The sequence below is a fragment of the Camelus ferus genome, chromosome 1, assembly GCF_009834535.1.
Source record: "Camelus ferus isolate YT-003-E chromosome 1, BCGSAC_Cfer_1.0, whole genome shotgun sequence".
Classification (NCBI taxonomy): domain Eukaryota; kingdom Metazoa; phylum Chordata; class Mammalia; order Artiodactyla; family Camelidae; genus Camelus; species Camelus ferus.
This window is the reverse complement of record NC_045696.1, coordinates 70,728,977-70,747,726: the sequence shown is the minus strand read 5'-3', so window position 1 is coordinate 70,747,726 and position 18,750 is coordinate 70,728,977. Positions and strand designations below refer to the sequence as shown.

Genomic DNA, 18,750 nt, shown 5'->3' with positions numbered 1-18,750 from the left:
CCACCACCCAGCTACTCTGACCCTTAGCCCAGCCCTGGGCCAAGGATTTCCAAACTTTGCCTGAGGACCTGGGGTGTGCTGGCAGGGGCTTTAACCCACAGCATCCTGAATCTGCCTGATGAGCCTATGGGCTGAGAATTACTAAGCCCCATTTTACAGGTGAGGACACTGGGTTGAAATATTTTGCTCAAGGTCAACATGGCCAAGTGGAACAAAGACCCAGTTCTGATTCCATCTCATTACAGCAAAAACAGACATGACAAAAGGTGCAGGAAGGAAATCTGACTGAACCCCTCTGATGACAGGGTTGTTTCCCCTGGGCTGTTTATATGTGAAATGAGAGTTCTTTTTTCGGTGGGTGTGGGGCGGGGAGGGGAGGGAGTTAATTTGGTTTGTTTGTTTGTTTGTTTGTTTAAATAGAAGTACTGGGGATTGAACCCAGGACCTCATGCACGCTTAGCATGCACTCTACCCCCGAACTATACCCTCCCTCAACCCAGAGAGTGCTTAAAATAGTAATAATAATGAGATAGCTGCTCCATACCACTTACTGAACAGTTACTACATGCTCAATGTTACTGCATGTAATCCTTCCAACTGATTTCCCGAGGTAGATATTACAATCCTCGTTTTACAAAGGAGGACACTGACACTCGGAGACTTTACCTGACTTGCTCATGGTCACAGAAGCAGGGTTTCAAGTTTGGATGGTTCTGTCTTCAGAGCCCATGGTCCTTCCATCACCCCATGCCCCATGCAGCACCCACATTGTGGCTCCTGGAAATGCTCCATCTCTGGGAAGGACATTTGGGGAATGACTCGGGAGCCATCCTGGGAGCAGTTGTAGAGCACAGGAGGGTTGCCCCAGGAGGCTGCTGGCTAGTTAGCTGTTTTCCAGGGCCTTACACTAGCCTGCCTCCATGCATTGGCTTGTGCTATTTCCTTTCTGCATTAAAAACTTTTTTTTTTTTTAACATGTCAAATCCTACCCATCCATTAGGACTGAGCTCAGGTGGCTCGTCTTCCATAACTCCTCCCTGACCTCCCAATCACAGTGCGTACTCCCTCTGCCAAATCTCTCTCTGCCTCTTGTGTAGCAGGTAGGACCCTAGGCCTTTCCTGTTTGTTTGGCTCACATGGTTGGAGGGGAGAGCTTGATTTATGTTTAAGGAAGGGCTTCCTGGCTGAAACTTCAGAGAGGGGATTATGGAGTTCCAATCTGAGAAGCTTGAGTCATAGAGAACGGTTTCTCTTGGTGAATTGGGTGATGAGGCGGCGAGGCCCACCCGCTTCACAGCCTCAGGCACAGACGAAGCTCCGGTCCTGCCTCTGCTTCCCTCACCGGTCCATGTTGCTCCTTCACATTTGGAAGTCTGGGGTTTCCTGGCAAGTGCATGACAGCCCTTCCTCTTATGAGCTGCTTGGTTCCATCATGATGTTGGAGAAAGAACTCAGGACCAGAGGTCCTACAGGCCTGGGGTTTGGTAGCCTTAGCCCGTGTGTGCCTGTGTGAACTTGCACAAGACAGCTTCCCTCTCTGGGCCTCAGAACTGGGAAAGCCCACTGGATTCAGGAAATACAAAGATCCATAACAAAGGGTCACTGTTCTCAAGAAGCTCCCAGTCTAGAGAGGGATAGAGTCAGGTAAGATGGACAGAGACATCTTCTGCGGTAGAAGGATGGACAATACTGAGGGGAAACGGGGAAGGTCAGAGGATACAGTGACCACCCTGTCAGGGGGAATTAGGGGTCCTCACAGAAGAGGTGACATCTGAATAAGGATTTGAAGGATAATGGGAGTTTGTCAGGCAGAGAAGTGGGTGGGGCACCCCACCTTGGTGTTTACCTGACCCCTGTTCCTGACTTCTGATAATGATATGTCTTGGCTTTCAGAGAGAGTCCTGGCAACCCTAGTGAAACCTCAACTCAGCCACCATTTACATCCTGGCAAGACTCTGAAAGAGTGGCTCGCCGAGGAAATGGGTGGAAGGATTGGAGCAGAAACCAGCCAGAGGAGGGAGATTTGAGAGGTAAATAAATATCCAATAGCATTAAGTGCTACAGGGATCAGGAGAGATGAGAATGGTGAAAAGGAAGAAAATGATTGGAATTAGGAAAAAAGACTGGAAGGAAGTATGCCCAAATGCTCACTGTGCTCGCCTCACGGCAGTGTGATTACGTACGGCTAATTCTTTCATCTGCTCCCACGCATTACTCTGTACTTGCCAGTGTTTCTACAATGAAGCATTTATTTGATAATCAAGAAGCAGAACAATTGGAACTTGTTTAGAAAAGAAGTCACTGGTGACCTTGGCAAGAACGGCTCCGGTAGAGTTGTTCGGCCAAGCCAGATTGCAGGGCATTAAGAACGTGGCAGGGGGTGAGGAGGCGGAAGTGTGTGTGCAACACTCGGAGAGGTTTGGCAGTAAATGGAAGGACAGAGATGATACCTGGAGGCAGCAAGGCCAAGCAAGGATGTTTGTGTTTTATTGAAGGGGGGAGGGACTTTTAAAAGTGATGAAATTTCCTGAATTAAAAAAATCAAGATCTTAGAAGGACTTTTGTGTCTCTTCTGGGTTGTAAGACACAGAAGGAGGAAATTTATTGGAATTTTGGGGACTTTTCTGTGGCTCTGGGGGACAAGTCAAAAAAAATGATACAAAACTGGGACTGTCCTGGAAAATCCAGGCTTTATGGCTGTGGAATACTGTGTGGGCTGCCAATCAGAGAGGATGAACAAATAAAGGGGAATATAAAGAGGATGCTGAGAAGTAGGGAACACCCATGTTCACAGCAGCATCATTCACAATAGACAAAAGCTAGAAGCCACCCAAGGGTCCATTGAGAGATGAATGGACAAACCAAATGTTGTATATACACACAATGGAATATTATTCAGCCTTAAAAAGGAAGGAAATTCTGATACATGTTACAACATGGATGAACCTTGAAGACATCATGCTGAGTGAACGAAGCCAGTCACAAAAGAGCTCATCCTGTATGATTCCACTTATATGAGGCACCTGGAGTAGACAAACCCATAGAGACAGGAAGGAGGGTGATGGTTGCCAGGGGCTGAGGGGAGGGAGGGAGGAGGTATTATTGTTTAATGGCTATAGAGTTAGAGTCTCACTTTGGGAAGATGAAAGAAGTTCTGGAGATGGATGGTGGTGATGGTTGCCAAACGATGCGAATGTACTTCATGCTACTGAACTGGACACATTAAAATGGTAAATATTGTGTATATTTTACCACAATTTTTTAAAATTAGAAATAAATAAATAAAAGACATCAGGAAAGGAAGGAAGAGGGAGTCGGGGAGAAGTGGGAGAGCAAGGATTCCTGGGAGGCAGAACTGCGAAGGCCTGGGTGTCCCAATGGGGATGGTTTTGGAAAAATGGAAAGAACACTTCCTACTCAGAGTACAGAGTGATTGGATGGATAGACAGAGAGACAGAAGTATGATGGAGCAGCGGGTGGGGTCAGATCAGGCACCCAGAAGGAGAGTTTGCCCCCATCTGCTATGGCTAAGATTTAGAGAGCAGGTTGGAATTATTCATTCATTCATTTGTTCCACGAGATAGGACTTCAGCACCAGCAGGACCATCAGCATATACACAGCACCTCATGTGAAGCAGAGAAAAAGCCTCTCCCCCTCTTCCCAACCTTGAGGGTGCAGGCTGAGTACATGGACAGGACCTCTGTGGGAGTGGAGATTTCCTCCCCACCCAGCCACTGGATTGAGTGCCTCTGTGTTGTAAACAACATACCCAAATGTGCCCATTGGTTCTTTGTACCAGGTTCTGTGCTAGACCCTGTAGCATTTCCTGAGCTGTAGAAGACCCAAAGTACCCAATGTTGCCAGGATTGAGGGAGCAGAGGGAAGAGAGAAGAGGCAATCGGTTGGACAGCATGAGACTGAACCCTGTGCACTTTGCTTCTACAGGGCCCCTGAGCCAGGAAGCAGGGATGAAAAGATGGTGGGAGTGATTGTGTGGGCACTGGCATTGCAGACATAAGCAGGTCAAGGGGTCAGGGGCACAGGGAGGACCATACTGAAGTGGCTGGTCTAGGGTCCAGGCTGGAGAGGGAGCCTGGCTTGCCTGCGGAAGAAGGAGCCTGAGGAAAGCAAATATGCATAAGGTGCTAGTCAGCTTACTGCCTGGAGGAATTGGCTGGTAATACCGGGTACCGTTAGGCAGTGATGCCTCTCTGCACTAACCCCGGTATACAGAGCTCTATGGTCAGCATTGACTACTTCTTGATTATCCCTAGGGCAGGATGCCTACAACTAATTTTATCTAGAGGTTATCTGACCTGCCCACTGCATCTGGTATGTGCTGCCTTCTCCACTGTCAGCACAAGATCATTATCTTTGGCCTACATGTGACTTAAGGTAACGTTTTGGCATTGGGGAGACCAGAGTTCAAATCCTTAACTCTATGATGTATAAGCTATGTGACCCTGGATAAATCTCAAGTTTCTTTGTCTATAAAATAAATCCAATTACACCATTACCCCCCACCAGGAGTTTATTAAGATTGAGTGTGCTAATATGTATAAAGCACCTAGTGCAATGTCTGTAAAAATCAATGGATTTTCAGTAGATGTCACTCCACACACACACACACACACACACACACACACACACACCCCTACTTGTTTAGAATGTCTTCATCAGTAAGGTTTGCCACCTGGCCCATGTCAATGAGGTTGGTGCAAGGAGGTTGGGCAAGTTCAAGCTTCTACCTGTGGATGTACAGAGACCCATTCTGTTTGCTTTGTCCCAGGTCTCTCTTCTTCCCGCAGGCTCCTCCCTCACATCTAGTGGATTAGAGAGAGGGTGGCCTCTGCTGACCATGGCAGGGCCTTATAGAGCTTCAGTGCCAGACACTGCATCTCTATGATATTTGTGGAGAAGTATGATGTAGTATGCTGCGTGGTACCCTGTGATAAGGGGGAGCAGACGGGTAGACTGAGGCCCACCGTGATGAGGGGAGACGCACTGGTAAGGAACAGCGTTATCCTCCACTTCATAGCCCTTTCTTGCCTTCCCACTTCACTCTTAAGTTAGACTTTTCCTGGACAAGGTCCCTTCCCTAATGGACCTAAACATGCCCCTCTCCCACGGCACCATCCTAGAGCAGCCCAGTGACCTCCTATCTGGCCTCCTTCCTGCCAGCGCCCCTCACTGCAGGGCAATAGTTACTTCATGCAGAGACCACTTACCACGTATCGCTCTGGGTACCTAACATGACCCAATGGATGGATGTGGTGCACTGGAGTCAATTCTGCACATACTTACTAAAGTCTTCCAGGTATCATGCTCTGTGCTAGTCTCTGGAGATTCAGACCTGAATGAAAACTGGTCCCTGCTCTCAAGGAACGCAGAGTGGCTGAGGACATAGACCCCTAGATTCTCCTGGGCTTAGACCATGCCCAAGGCATGAACCACACACTCATTCAGACCAGAAAGCATGCAACTAGCTCTACCTAAGTAAGTCTGGTAAGGTTTCCCATAGGTGGTGACCTCTGAGGTGGGTTTTGAAGGAGGAATAGGAGTGGAGATCCAGGGACCAGAGGCTCCAGAAAGTTCTGACTGGAGGAAGATGTGTTCTGTAGAGGTTCTCCAGGGATCTACAGTTCCATCCTGATTGTCTAAAACCCACAGGGACCTCAACAGGGTGATAGGATCTTTGATGGGGCTATAGATGTTTCTATGTAGAGGGAGGTGGGAGGGGGTGGGCAGAGCACCTGGCCCACCAGTTCTCCCAGTCATAATCTACTCATTTCCAGTCAAGGAAGGAGGGAAGCATGGAGAGGGAGGAACTGGGTGGGGTGGACTGGACTGGCCTGGCACTGGAGGGACTGGCTGTGGGGCGGGAGGATGCTGTTTATTTGACTGTGCTGTATATTTAAAGGTCTCAGTTACAACAGGCCCCAGGCGCTCTTTAACAAGCTGCAGCTGTCTGGTCGCTCATTAGCTTTCCTGACATCTTCTCCGGGCTGGTCCTGGGGGAGCGGCCCCCAAGCCCCTCCCTGTGGGCCGGGGCCCTGGATGGCTGACTTCTTACCCCCAGCGCCGGAGCCACCATGATGAATGGCGCTGCTGCCCCATGCAGACAACGCCTTCCTGGAACAAGCCCTGTTTGTTTAAGACAAACCCTCCCAATTACTCTGGTGAAAGCCCCTTGAAGAAGGCCCCTGCCTCACCTGCCACCGCCTGCCCCTCTGCCTGTGGGCATTGGGAAAAGACACATCTGGGGGCCGGGCAGCCTTGGGCACTGTCCTCAGAGTGCGGGCAGAGTGGGCTCCCCAAGGACAGCAGGGCCTGGATGTCTTTGGGGGTGACTTGAGAGAGACTAAGCCTCCGCAGGGAAGTGGGGAAGCAGGGGCATTGTGGGGAAGCAGGGTCTTCGGAGGCCCAGCACCTGTTCTCTGCCCTCCCTTCCTGTGTCTCTTGGCCTCAGGTCCCTCAGCATAGTCTAGACCAGTTTTTTAGGTCAATGGTTCTCAATCCTGGCTGTACTCTGGGGTCACCTGAGGAGCTCTTAAGAAATCCTAAAGCCCAGACCTCATTCCCAGAGATCGGATTCAGTTGGATTTCAGAAACTGCCATTTTCCCCCCTAAAGCCCTCAAGTGGTTCTAATGTGCAGCCAAGGTTGAGAACCATTGATTTGGGTGGTTTCCAAGGTCGGACTCTATGGCTTATTAAGTCTTCCTTGACAATTCCTGGTTCCTTAGCCAACACCCCCAGGGAGCCATTAATTTGCAGAATGTGGGCCCAGAAGTTCCTCTACTAGGAGTTCCTCCTAAACAAAACCCACCTGGCCTGGAGCAGGAAGGGACCTCAGAACTCATCTGGTCCAAATCAGTTTTAGGGATGGTAAGCTGAGGAATCTTCTCCACACAGGAACCCCAGCGCACGTGGAAAGAGCTGTGATGATGTAAGCATCAACAATGTGGGAAGCTACTGCTATTACAGGTGGAATAACTGAGGATGGGGAGCAGGACTGGAGCTTGGAGCCCTGGATTATAACTACTCTTTGTCTTCCCAACTAGATTGTAAGCTCCTTAAGAGCAAGGACCAGGTCTCCATTTTTTTTTATCCTTTTCCAGACTTAGCAATAAATGACTGTGTGGGTGGATGAATGGGATGAATGGATGGGCACCTATCTCTGGATTTGGCTGCAGGTCACCTGGGTTGCCATTACCATTGTCACTGCTGTGAATAATGGAGGGGAAGAGGCTAAGGGAGGCACTGAGAGAAACTGGTAGCCTTGGGACTAGAGGGAGGGCCATTAATAGGAGTAAGTGCCCAAAGCTGGTCTTAATAGATTTGCTGTGAATGGCAGGCAAGGCCAGAGTCCTCTGCTGAGGACTCACATCTCCCAAAGTCTGTCACACAGTGGAACCAGGAAGTTTATGTCCTCGAAGGTCCTGTCCTCAAAAGGCCATTTTTGCCAAAAGGTGGATGTGGGCCTGCAGGCATGGGGGAGGGCAGGAAGGAGAGGGGCCCCACGCTGGGCGAGGGTGGGAGCTAGTGCCCTGGACTGGGTCTGTGTGACTCTCACCAGCTCAGTTCCTCAAAGTACTGCCCAGCACTCAACCAGCCACTGTTTCCTGATCTCCCCCTGGGGTAGACACTCTGCTTGGCTGAAAGTATAGAGGTAAAGACCCTGCTCTCTAGAAACCTACAGTTGAGGAGGAAGGCACCTTGGGCAGAGGAGCTGGGGAGCTTGGGCTTCTCGCCCGTGACAGTGGAGAAGCCAGCCACAGGCAGAGGAAGGGAGGCAGGTGGGCGGAGGGCACACAGGATATGGCCAACAGTCAAATGTGTCTGGAAATGCTTCTTTGGGGGAAAAGAAGGAGATATGACTAGGGTGGGAGGATGGACTCGAAATGGCTTTTTGTTAGGATCATTTAAAATAATTCCCCCAGGAAGCAATAATCCATTTCAGTCCTCTGCACGCGGTACTGATTTGCCTGAGTTGTGGGGAGATCTGGTGCCGATTACCAGGTTTCGGTGCATTAAGTAATGCAACAATAAAATTTGGGTCATTGCAGTGCAAAGTCCCCTTTATTTTGACAAGTGTAGTTTTTACTCTGAAGTGTTATCATAAATAATTAAATTAAACCGGCAAATAGCTTGTAGTATGCTTTGCTGCAGTAACAAAGTCTCTGTAACCCCAGACACTAAGCCATTCCTTTGGGGGATTCTTGGCTCAGAACTATTTGGGAATTTTTCAGAGTTCAAGAGTATTTGAACTAGTCAAGGGAGAGGGTAGAGAGGAAGGCTCATCTCGTTCTCCTGCTGTCTGCTTCCCATTGGTGTGTCCCCGTTCGGCTGTGTCTTGTCCTGTCATCTGACGTGTGGTCTCTTGAATCTGTAAAGGGATTGCTCCCCAGCCCCGGGCCGGGTTGGGGTGAAGGAGTCTGGGGCCCAGTGCACATACTGCACAGTCTTTTTTTTTTTCCATAACACCTGCCCAGGCACAAGCTAAGTGCTTTGGATCTTAGAATAGTGGAGCTTGCAGGGACTCTCAAGACCACCCAGCACTCCATGCCTACTCGCTGCTCCCATCATTTTTCAGACATGGAAACCAAGGCTCAGGGAAGTGAGGTTCCTTGCCCTGGTGCTTGTTGGCTGATGGACAGGGACAAGAAATAGGCGGAGTGTGAGTGGAGAAGATGCAGAGACTCACCAGCAGGATGTACTACAGGGACAGGGCTGCAGGACAGGGAAAGGAGTAGTGGGGAGGACAGAGGGAAGGGGAAACAGGCAAAGGGGCAGGAGTGAGATTTGCTGGAGGGTGGGGAGTTTTGAAGCAGGCTCTCAGGGGACATCCAGGAGGAGGCCCTGAGGAATAATCATCAGAGTCCTCAAGCGTCCAGACCACTGCCCGCTGCATCTAGACAGTTCTTAAAATAAGCAAGAGAGAAGAAGGGAGATCTTTCCAGTGGAGATGGGGGGAAAGGGGGCTGAAGAGAATCCCCAGAGGCAGAACGTGCTGGTTAAAAGCAGGGAGGAGAAGTCAGTCCCAACTCAAGGTGAGAGTCCCAACTCTCCCGTCCATTCCACCCCCCATCCATCCTTTCCCATCATGCTGCCCACTGGACATCCAAGCATCAGCTTCCCTCATCCTCTTGGAGCCTTCAGCTAAGGTGGCAGCTGGTAACTGGGTTGGAGAGGGGTGCGTTCCCATTATCCCCTCTTTGGGAGGGATTCCAGGTCTGTGGGACTCCATGCAGGGACAGATCCATTCTTAGAGCTGAAATTCCCAGCAAGAATTCCAGAATCTGGGCTCCCTCAGAGTCTCAGGCTACTTCCAGGAACTCCCAGAGCCTCCAGGTTGAGCCAGCTCTGGGGAAAGCATACTGGGTGAAGGAGCCCATCGGACTGAGGAGCCTGGCAGTACACATGGCCTCTCTGCCCGCCCCCACGGACTGGGTGTTTTTCATATCACTTTCAGTGGAAAGGAAAGCTTGTTGTTCTAACTCCAAGGAACTCTGAGCTATGTAAACAATACACATGGAGCTTGGAACAAAAATCACCTACAGGGCAGACAGAGCTGCACCAAAACTTCCAAAGAGGCGGCGGCAGAGACTCTAATGTAACAAGTATTTATTAGTCTGCACATTCAGGTGCTGGGGAGGCGTCAGGTGGCATGGGTTTTTGGCCTGGGGCTATTGGTCTTCCACCGGAGGGTGGTGGAGGGGTGATGGCCCCTTATCTCTCTCTGTCATCCAGTGCATCCTACACAGGCAGTGTGCACAGGGGGTAGTGGGTGAGCCCAGCTGACCCGGAAAACCCATCCAAGGAGGCCTGTGCCAACAGAGAAGCCAGCTCACTAGTCCTCTCCACCTCCCAAAGACCTATGGGTGCAAGGCCACCCCTTGGGTAGTAGTGGGAGGGCAGAGGTGAGAGGAAGAGGGGACCCACACACCATGAGGGATCTGAAACTGCTCCCAGAGATCCATCCCTAAACTGCATGCTCAGGGAGCTCCTCTGAGCTGACCCACCCTCCTTGCTGGCCTCTCCCACCTCTGAGGTACCATCTACTCCAGGAAGCTCTCTCTTAGCCCCAAGGCTGACCTGGGTAACCTCCCCTGTGGTATCTGTGCCCTGTCACTCTCAAACCTTATCATGTGAAGTCTACCTCCTACCTGCCTCTGTGCCCGCTTCCATATACAGTAGGTGCTCAATACATGCTTGTTGAACAGAACAGGCCATCTCTAGACAAGGCCTGATATTTTGGGCCTTTTCAAGGCTGACAGCTTTAGTGTGAGGTCAGGTCCCCTGGCCGCAACTGCACTTGGCCTGGAGGGACCAGTTGAGGGAGAGGCCTGGGAGTCAGAGCCATATGCACTGCCCTCAGTCCAGCCACCAGTCTGTTCCCTGTCACAGCCGGAGTCTGTCTCCTCTGCACCAGGCAGGTCTGTGGCTACTGCTTTCCCTCCCTGTCAAGCACTGTGGGGATGTGTGTGTGGCCAGGTTGGGGGGAGGGGACTTTAAACAAACAGCCCTGGCCCTAGTCAGTGCCAAGGCTCACTGCACCCCTCAACCGCCCCCCACCCCCAGACAGAGGTGGCTCGCTGGACCGTGTGACAAGGAGCCAGCAGAATTCATTTAGCAAAAAAGGATTGCATGCTCTGCCTCCCACTCCCCCAGCCAGGTCAGATAGTGCCTGGGTGCCCCTCCTGCTCTCCTTCCCCCTTGGGCTTTTCACCCACTAATCCACCACGTGGGGAGCGGTCACGTGGGCCCCCAGCTCTCGACAGGAAGCTGTCGGCACCGCTGGCTTGCAGGGCCAGCTCCCTCACCACCGGGAAGGCAGGCTGCCTTCCCCCAGCCCAGCTCGCTGAAACCCAACCCCTCTTTCCAGCTGTAACATGAAAGAGCCCCAGGCCCGGCCTTCCCCGGGGACCCTGCAGCCTGCAGATCTCACGGTCAGGGAATTTTCCCTGCGCAGTGTTCCAAGTCGGCAGAGCCTTCAGAACAAAGGATGGGGAGAGACAGCGACCATCTACCCCTCTGCACTGAACTCTCACCAACCCGGGGGAGGGGAGACCCAGAGGACAGAGACCATCCGTCCTGGGGAGGCCCATGCCTTGGGAAGCAATCCCTGGAGGACCCAGGTCCAGATCAGTTTGGAGCAGTCAGTCCCATTTCTTCCAGCTTTCTCCCCCAGGGAGGAAGCTCACCTGTGCTGGCCCTGACATCCCAGGCCATGCGTGGTAAGTGACTTGTGACAGAGTCAGGCCTGCTCAGAAGGGCCTCCCATGCCCGGCAGAGGTGGGGACTGCGGCTGGGTAGTGGGGAGGCTCAGGTTCCAGAACTAACTCCTTTACCTGGGGAAAAAGTCTATTTACAAAAAAAGAAAAAAAAAAGGTCCTTTGTTCCTAAGAACAGACTGTTCCTCAAATTCAGCTAATAAACTGTTGTCAAGCAGAAGTCCTAATAACAGCATAATAGGATGGAAAGATCCAGGAATGGTTCAAACCTCAATTTCTCCACTTACTAGCCATTCAGTTTCTCCACTTACTGGCTGTCCAGCTGGAGGGATCCTGAGATAAGTTATAAACAGCTCCCAGCCTTATTTTTCTCACCTGTAATATGGGACTATTATTTGCCATGCCCACCTCCATTCATTTAGCAACCATTAAGCACCTACTATGTGTTGGCATTAAGTTAGTTGCTGGAGACTAAAAAATAACAGCATCTCCACCGGAAGTGTCACATCCAACAGTGTGTATGAAGGAGCTTGGAAAGCTGAAATGCTGAAATAAATAGATAAGGACCAGCTGTAATGATCTCATTAACTTCCTGCAAATGGAGCTGTTAAAGTGATTTTTAAAGTTCTTAAAAACAGTTTTAAGTAAGCCAGACCTGTCTCTGTAATTTGGCCTGCACTATTTATTTGCTTAGCAAACCGTTTCTTCATAGATAGTGCAAAAGGAAAGACTTCAGACCTGCCCGAGGCAGAATGTATCCCAAATTCAGAGTTAGTAGAGTTGGTCTGAATTAATTAGGTCTTTCTGTAGCTTAATGCATAAACCTGGGCTCAGGAAATTTGGCCTTTAAAGCAGGTGCCCTTTCAAATGAGGTGGGTTTCATGTGACTATTTTAACTTCAGCTCCATTACCCTTTATGGGCTACAGGGGTGGTGGGGGTGATGGGAGGGGAGGGACCTGGTGCAGGCCTGCTTCCGTGAGTGGGGAGCCAAAGGAACCGTAAAACAGCCTTCTCTCAACCGGGCAATTTCACACTTTCAGCCCCTGGGCTGGGGTCTCTTCCAGCCGGGATGAGGGCAGGTGCCAAGTCTCCCGGACCTACTTGTGGGGCTGGTTGCCTGCTGGGGTTTCATTCTTCAACCTTTCATTCACCCCTCATTGTCTTTGGACTTTTCCCTCCACAGCATTCTTCAGGTATAATTGACAACATTATATATTCTTAAAGTGTACAATGTGATGATTTGATATACATATACATTGTGAAATGATTACCACAAGCTAATTAATACATCCATCACCTCACATAGAATACTTACGGTCTCTTAGCAGATTTCAAGTATATATACATACGATACAGTATTATTTACTATACTCACCATGCCATACAGTAGGTCCTCAGAACATAGTCATCTTATGACTGAAAGTTTCTACACTTTGACCAACATTTCCCCATTCCCCACATCTCCCAACCTTTGGCAACTACCATTCTACTGTTTTTATGAGTTCAACTTTTTTTTTTTAAAGAGTCTGCCTGTAAGTTTTACCAGAAAATATCTGTCTTTCTCTGCCTATTTCTCTTAGTATAATGTCCTCCAATTTCATTCATGTTGTTGCAAATGGTAGGATTTCCTTCTTTTTTATGGCCAGTGTATAAATATATCGCATCTTTATCCATTCATTCTTTGACAGATACAGGTTGTTTCCATATCTTGGCTTTGTAAATAATGGGAGTGCAAATGTCTCTTCGACATAATGATTTCATTTCCTTTGAATATGTACTCAGAAGTGGGCTTGCTGGATCAAATGTTCTATTTTTAATTTTTTGAGGAGCATCCATACTGTTTCCAATTTACATTCTCACTAACAGTGTACAAGGGCTCCCTTTTTGCCACATCCTCGCCAAGACCTGTTATCTCTTGTATTTTTAATAATGTCTGTCCTAACAGGTGTGGAATGATAGCTCACTGTGGTTTTGATTTGCATTTCCCTGATGATTAGTGATGTTGAGTACCATTACATATACTTGTTGGCCATTTGTACGTCTTTGGGAAAATGTCTATTCAGGTTCCTTAGCCCTTTTTGTTGTTTGTTTGTTTGTTTTGGTGGGGGGAGGTAATTAGGTTTGTATGTTTATTTGCTTGTTTATTTAAGTGGAGGCACTGGGGATTGAACCCAGGACCTTCTGCATACTAAGCATGCCCTCCACCACTGAGCTGAACCTTCCCCACTTAGCCCAGTTTTTTTATAGAGTTATTTTATTTATCTATCTATTTATTTAGCTATTGAGTTGGAAGAATTCCTATGTATTTTGGGTATTCGCTCATTTTTGGATATATGGTTTGGAAATATTCTCTCCTATTCCATGTGTTGCCTTTTCATTTTGTTCATTTTTTCTTTTGCTGTGCAGAAACTTTTTAGTTTGATGTAGTCCCACTTGTTTATTTTCTCTTTTGCTGCCTGTGCTTTTGGTGTCAAATCCAAAAAAATAATTGCTGAGAACTAATGTCAAGGAACTCTTCCTCTACATTTTCTTCTAGAAGTTTGTAAGGGCTCAAGTCTTTAATCCATTTTGAGTTGATTTTAGGGTACAGGTTAAGGGTCCAATTTCCTTCTTTTGCATATGGCTATCCATTTGGACTTCTTGTTCTGGCTTGTGGGTGGCCCCCAGACTTCCTAACCAACGGAGTGCTGTCTGGGCACCAGGGCAATCTCTCACTTAAGAGCTTCTTGGCTAATTCTGAAATTCCTCAGCTCTCATCCATGGATCTTTCCCACCTGCTCTTATTACCTGCCCAGTGTGATTCCAGGTCAGCTATCCTTTTAGCCAGTCCAATCTCATAACCACCAGCCACATGTGACTAGTCTGAATTGAGCACTTGTGGCAACTCCAAGTTTAGATGTGCTCTGTGTGTAAAATATACATCAGATTTTGAAGACTCAGTATGAAAAAAGTAATGTAAATCTCATTAATAATTTTTACATTGATTTCACATTGAAATAATATTATGAATACATGGGGTTAAGCTAAGTCTAGTTTTAAAATTAATTTCACCTGTTTCTTTTTAACTTTTTAATGTGGCTACTAGAAAATCTGAAATTGCACCTGTGGCTCCCGTTGGTGGCTAACATCACATTTCTATTGGATGGAGCTGGCTAGAGCATCAAGCAGCACAAAAGTGCTTGGGCTGGGGGGTGGGCAGATGTCAGTGACCTTCCTTTTGTTTCCAATAGGATTAAAAGTACCTGCTTCAGATGATTGTTGCAAGAACTTAGATGAGCTAACAGTTGTGAGAGCAACTAGCATGTACAAGTTAACACAGTTCATGTTGGTTTCCTTTTCAAATCACATTTCAAAACACCTCCTAGAGCAGTGGGTCTCAATTTGGGATGCACCCAGGTTCACCTGGGCAGCTTTTAAAAATATGTCCAGGCCTATGTCCCATTCTGGTTTAACTAGTCTGTGGGGCTTGAGTATTAGCATAATTTCAAAGCTCCCAAGTGACTCTAATGCCTAGCCAGCCTTGGGAACCCCCCCACCCCCACTCTGTTTGCTCTTTACTCCCTCAATGCTCTGACCTCCTAACTTTGCAGGGGTCCCTTTAGCATTTTACATGTGTTTTGTGCTACTTTAATCATAACCAACACTTCTGAAAGCCTACCAAATGCCTGGCACTTTACATATATTGTCTCTAATCCTTCCCACAAGCCTTCGAGTAAATTAAATTAACCCCATTCTGCAGATGAGGAAGCTGGGGCTTAGAAAGGTTAAAGTAACTGACTGGTTCAATAAGTGGAGGGGAGTCGGGGGGAAGCACTCAACCCAGCTTAGTCTGACTCCAGAGTGCGAGCCATTGACCATTAGACTACACTGCTTTTGTTTAAAATTCTTCAGTAACTAATAAGGGCTTCCAGGGGCAGGGACAGTTTCTTCTTGTTTGCAGGAGGACTCAAACAATGTATTCAGTAGCCCCTTGATAAATACCTAATAAACCTCGGAGTGTCTGAGAGCATCCCTGAGCAGGCTGATGGGCTGGAGACCCACCAGGGGATGAGGAAAGATTAGTGTCTGTGCCGTGGGCTGGGATTTCAGGGCTGCCCTCCCCAGGCAGGCTGCTAACAAGAGCAGGAAGGCTCTGGAAAGGACATCAGGTATCTGATAGAGGCTCTTTGGTTTCCAACCTAACATTCTTCTACAGTCAGTCTCTCCCAGCAGCTCTCTGGTCCAGAAGCAATGCTGAGAATCTAGGTCCTGCAGAGCCAAGAAAACAAGGGGCCTGGTTTGTGTGGCTCCTGGGTTGGTGGCAGGTGCTCCAACCCCACCCCAGCTATGCCTCCCCCACTGGCAGGTCCTCTTTTCAATCTGCTGCAACCAAGGGCCACCTGGATTTTCTGGACCAGCTCTGAGTCCATATAATTTTATTCTTTTCAAAATAAGTTTATTAAAGGTTGACTAAATGTGATTCAAGTTTTCTACTTTTGTAAGACTTTAAATACAAACGTTCTTAAATCAGAGAGTGGAAGCCTTTGCCTGTGCCCACACAGTGGACTCCTCAACAGCCATCCAAAAGGACAGGCCAACTGCACAGTGACAGGGGAAGATGGTTTGACATCATGACAAGTGGTGGCAAAATCCATCTACATTCTGGAAATGGCATAATTACAATTATTTAAAATTTTTTTAAATAAAAAAGAGGTGGTAGAGCTGGGAAGGAAGCTACAGGAGATTGTTACCAGTGGTTGTGCTATGGTGGTACAATTACAGATAATTCTTTTTGTTCTATTTGCCAACTCTTCTGCAATGTGTCTATATGACTTTTGCAATAAATAGAAAGAAAGACTCCTTTGGGATGATCCATCCCGACAAAGACCATAAGATTTTCATTCATTCTCTGCCTCAGTGCAGGCCACCTTGCCTCACCCCTTCCTGGGAGATGATAAGAGCAGAGTGGGAAAGCCAGCCAGCCCCTGGCCTGGGGGTGAGGACTCAGGCATTTTTTCCCACTGCCAGTCTAGGAGTGGAAGACTGGAGGGCTGCATCTCCTCTGCCCGACCTGCTCCAGGAGCTGGGTCCTTTGGCCTCCATAATCAGGCCCCTGTTGCTCTGCAGGGAGCAGGAAGAGAAATGAGGAGACCTCCTTCTGGGGCTCCCTGGTGCATCCCCCAGTCTTAGAGCAGGTCAGTCTTGATACCCGTCCCAGCCAGGCACAAGGGCAGGGCAGCCCTGTGGTTTAGTCTGGTGTGTGCAGGCCTGGCAGGTGTCCAGACATGCAGTTACTAAGAGTAAACAATTTCCCCTTTCCTGCTAGGCTCTCTCCTCTCCCTGGTGTGGCTGGGGACTCCACCCAGAAGCTAACCCAGCCTACCCTGCCATTTGGGGCCGATAGGTGAAGCAGGCAGTGGGTAGAGTAAACTCTGAGCTTTGGACCTAAACAGACCCTGGTTCAAATCTTATCCAGCTTTGCCACTAACTAGATGAGCAACCTCGGGAAAATGACATCTGGTCAGAGCCTCATCTGAAAAAGGGCACAATAACCCCCGTGTGGCAGGGCTGTGATTAGGGTCAAATGAGAGAAATCGGATGGACAGCACCTAGCACAGGCTCAGCAGACAACAACAGTTATTGTTGGAGCCAGCAAGCTTCTGTCTCCCTGGCCCATCCTGGGCCAGGCTCTTGGGGCTGGGGGAGGACCCTGGATTTGACTCTAGGGATCAGTCCTTTTAGTGCTTTGCCCTTCTGGCCCTGCCTTCAAGGCCGGCTTTGGGACAGTCATGTGACTTCAGGCTGCCCACTTAGCCATCCCTCCTCTTCCCTTTCTTTACATCTGCTTGGCTTTGGAGGAGTGAGGTGATCCCTGGGAAAGAACCTCGCTTCTCCTTGGGGGAGGGGGTGTAATCACTGTCCTCTGGCTGGAGGTTGGATGACGATGGTGAGAGGTCTGACCTCACCCTGGCCCTCCGGCCCCACTGTACCCCAGGGCAGGATCGGCCAGGAGACAGAGACTCCATCTAGAAGGCTCTGGTGGTGTTCCCCTGAAAAACATCCACAATCTTGGGGGGGATTTCTCAGGGACAGTGGCTGTTTTTAGAGTCCTTGCAGCACTGTAACAATAATATTAATCATCGGAATTATTATGTGTAGCTCTCTGCAGTTTGCAAAGCCCTTCTTCATATTTCATCTTATTTACTCCTCTCAACAAACAACCTCGTGGGGTGATAGTGTTATTATCTCCATTTCACAAATGAGGCCATAGAGGCCCAAAGAGTAAGTGATGACATACGCAGGTGATAAGTGATGTCTCCTGACCGCAAATCCTGGAGAGGAAACATGGGCTCAATGCCAAGACTCCTGGGGGCTTCTCCCTTTGTTTTGAGCCCCTGCACACACCAAAAGGAGATCATTTCTGTTCTCCCTTCAGTAGAGAAGGAGAGAATCTGATTAAAATGAAGGTGGGGGAAACAGAGAGGTGGGGGGGAAGGAGGTTTCCCCAGGTGCTGGGTGTGAAATTAACAAGCTGTGACGGCAGATGCCTCGGTGCCATGGGTGGTGGGTCAAGTGTAGGGGGGTTAGCTGGCCTCACACCTGGGGCCTGTTAGGTGGCCCCCACCAGGACACAACCCAGTCCTTCCCACAACCTTGGAGAAGAGAACAAAGTTCACTTTTCTGGTGCACCCCTGGCCATTGGAGGAAAAGAAATTTCTGGTAAGGCTTTCCGGGAGCAAGACCCTTCCACCACACACAGCGCTCAGAGGGGCAGGAAAGGAATCCTTTCACTTGCTCTGCGCTTGGGTCAAGTGCCTGTATCACCTACCTGCTAGAACAACAGGAGGCATGGGGGCAGGCTTGTGACGACCAGCAGGCAGCTGCTGGCAGCCCTCCCACTCTCCACTTCCCCATGTGTGGAGAGGGTGTGGTGGTCCAGGATTCTACCACCTCCCCACCTGTGAGGTCCCAAACCCAGTGAAAAAACCCAGTCTTTCGGGGAGAAGAAACGAGCCTTTGACTCCCAAATTGCTGCGGCATGATATGGGGAAGTCCTGACTAAGCGTCCTGAAGCCAGCTGTCAATTTAGTTTGGCCACTGCCTGTCCCTCTGCCTTTGTGGCCAGCTGTGTGGTGGTGCTATTTTCAGCATGAGTGGCAGAGCACAAATGTCCTCCCCGCAGTCAGCCAGCTTCCCCACCCGGTGGTCCCGGGGCCCCTCTGCAGGCCGGATGGGGAGGCAGGGCCTCAGACTACTTCCTGGAAACTTTATGACTTTTCTCCCTGCTCTGCTCAGTGCCTCTCCCAGGGACTGCTCAGATAATAAAATAAGGCATTATAATAATGGTGACGAAATACTGATCACCCACCTACCATAGGCCAGGCACTGTGCGCGGCATTACATTTACATTTTCTCATTCACTCCCGCTTGGTTCTGACTGCTCTATGCCCTACTTTAGAAAGAGGCCTGCTACGTAGAGAACAGGTATATTGCTTCTCGTTCATTAAACTTGTTGCTGATAGATTCATCTTTA

At 49.1% G+C, this 18,750-nt stretch overlaps 1 long non-coding RNA gene across 3 annotated transcripts in view; it reads left to right on the top strand.

Moving 5' to 3' along the window:
* LOC116664556 overlaps positions 1-18,750 on the top strand; it is an 89,228-nt gene that overhangs the window by 59,322 nt on the left and 11,156 nt on the right. For all 3 annotated transcript variants that reach the window (XR_004321093.1, XR_004321088.1, XR_004321082.1), the window contains exon 3: positions 1,894-2,030. This is a non-coding gene — a long non-coding RNA (uncharacterized LOC116664556). The remainder of the gene's footprint in view (positions 1-1,893; positions 2,031-18,750) is intronic.